Consider the following 2,404-nt stretch of genomic DNA (forward strand, 5'->3'; position numbering starts at 1 on the left):
CACACACACACACACGCACACACAAACTCAGACACACATACCTCCCCCCACACACACATAATCCATCACGAACTTTATGACCCCGACTGACTGATGCAAATTCCAATACGTTTATGCTACTTACCTTGAGATCTCGTCAATTATATTTGCTCTTATAAGATTTTCGTTTTTCGTGTCTTTCCGCTTTTCTTCGCAGGCTTCAGCTTATATTCAAAATCAAGAATAAATTTTAATAAATAAACGGTAATTTAAAAAGAAACACAACAAAAATAATGATAATAAACAAAACAACTCAGAAACAACAACAAAAAAAGAAAAAAAAGAAAAGAACTTATAATTCCATCATATTCCTAGCCTTTACACCAACTGCATTATTAAATCCAAACGACGAAAAGAAAGATAGAAAGCAACATCTGATTTTATTGTCTTTCTCGTTGAGTCATTTTCGATTCACGTGGGCGGGCACTGCGCACTATTCCAACTATTTTATCGTGGGTGGCGGATGGCTCTGATCAACCCGTGCCTGAACAGCCCAGAAATCTGTGAAACCCACTTTTCTTCGTCTTGGACATAAATATAACAACAAATCTTGAGTGGGATGGGGGGATGGACTTCCTTTTTGTCCCTCTTCATTGTGGTTATTGTTCTCCCGCCTGACCACCAGACCGTATTCAAGTAACTCTGGGCGTTGATTGGTTACCTGAGCGGCTTGGCCCCGCCCAATTTCCACAGTACGGTGGACAGAGGGACGGCTGCGTGGCCAGAGCTTGACACCCCAGGTGGTAACGGTGTGCCTGGGGCTTCCGCCCTTGGAATGTCGGGTATTTGCAGTCGAACCTCCTCTAACGGACACCTGTATAAGACAATCACTTGTACATTTCTTCCTTGCGAGTATTTTATTTTTCTTTATAATGTCAATGTATGAGTATTGAGACGTCACCTTGTCTAAGACTGCAAATTTTCCCCTCGATGATGAGTGGCCTTCTTTGACAAGTGTCACTGTATTTACTAGGGCATCTATTTTTTTTAAAAGTTGTTACTTTATTATACCCTATGCACACTGCCATTTGGATTAATGTAGGATGGATTCAAGGCCAGCCAGATTTCCTTTAAGGATGGGAAAAGAAGCTACCATATTTCATTTGGTAGAATACGACCGAATACATGTTTAAGTTAATTCGGCTACGACTTTCAAAATCAGACATGTTTGTTTCGCAAAGTCATGCATCGAATCAGTAGTGTTGTGCACAGGTTATTAGATCGGATTTTTACTACGGCTCCCCCTCCTCCTTCCCTTAATTGATAAGCTTGTGATTCTGCAAAAGAACCTCACGTGGAGATTGTATTGGTTGTTAGCCTGGTCTTCAACTTCCTTTTCTTTCTTTTTTTCTTTTCTTTTCTCTTTGACCTCGGAATATTTTTAGTTTCGAGGGGTTAACTATACCTCTAGTTCGATGACGTTTCTGAATATTTCTTAAATTAGCCTACCTGTTGGGCGAGTTTTTTCAAGATCATTTCCCTTTTTTTTGTAAGAGTTTTACGGCGCTCGAAACTGCATAAGGTCATATATATGCGCGTATCCTCCTAAACGTAAACATTAAACATTTCCAGTAGGTAGGAATTTTTGAATTTTACCCTGGTGGAGACCGAAGCCTACTCTTATCGATTTTAGACCATCAATGGATCTTTAACATGCGCAACTTGCACACGGGACCTCCCAGACTTTTCGCCATTATCCGAGAAGGCTTGGTGCAGATCTTCCCTACCAGAAGATCAGAGGTGCAGCTAAAAGACAGCAGTAAAGAGCCAGGAAGTAGCAGTAGAAAGGCTGCAGAGTCAGCAGGAGCCCAGAGGAGGGGGCAAAGGAGATGAGGGGGTGGGGGCTGAAAGAGGAGACGAAAGCAGACGACAGAACATTAGAGAGCAGGAAAGGAGGTGAGTGAAAAGAGAAAATTTTAGAACTTTAAAATTTCCGTTGCTATCCGGATTCGAACCTGGGACATATTGAATGAGAGACGAACACCTTAACCTCTAGGTCACGAGAGCCCCCTCTTAATAAATCTGCCGAAGATGGACATCTAGTATGACGGATATCAAACAATCCTATCATCAACCTGTGTTGAGAATGGCGAAAGGCTCAAAATATCAAATGACCTTTTATGGGTGATTATTTTACATTGTTGATTTCTTAACCGATATTCTGTGAAGTTCGCCTAATGCACGTTTCTTTTTATTAATTACTTTATAAAACGTTTCGAGTTACTTTTAAAACCGCAATCTTTTGTATAATACACTTAGCAGTTAAGATACGTATCCTCCTAAACGTAATTTAAAGCATTCCAAAGACGGACTTCCTACCCCACCACCTAAAAAAAACAAACAAAAAAACCCCCAAATTACCTTG

The 2,404-nt window shown here is 40.7% G+C and overlaps 1 protein-coding gene across 1 annotated transcript in view; it reads right to left on the bottom strand.

The window, feature by feature from the left end:
- The window catches only part of LOC118478866 (putative uncharacterized protein DDB_G0279653), an 8,478-nt gene extending 7,950 nt beyond the window's left edge, over positions 1 to 528 (bottom strand). Inside the window, exon 1 of the mRNA XM_035973248.1 lies at positions 368 to 528. The gene's annotated coding sequence lies outside the window, so the exon portion shown is untranslated. The remainder of the gene's footprint in view (positions 1 to 367) is intronic.
- Between the last annotated feature and the right edge of the window lie 1,876 nt (positions 529 to 2,404).

Source organism: Aplysia californica, unplaced genomic scaffold, assembly GCF_000002075.1.
Source record: "Aplysia californica isolate F4 #8 unplaced genomic scaffold, AplCal3.0 scaffold00026, whole genome shotgun sequence".
In the NCBI taxonomy this organism is placed as follows: domain Eukaryota; kingdom Metazoa; phylum Mollusca; class Gastropoda; order Aplysiida; family Aplysiidae; genus Aplysia; species Aplysia californica.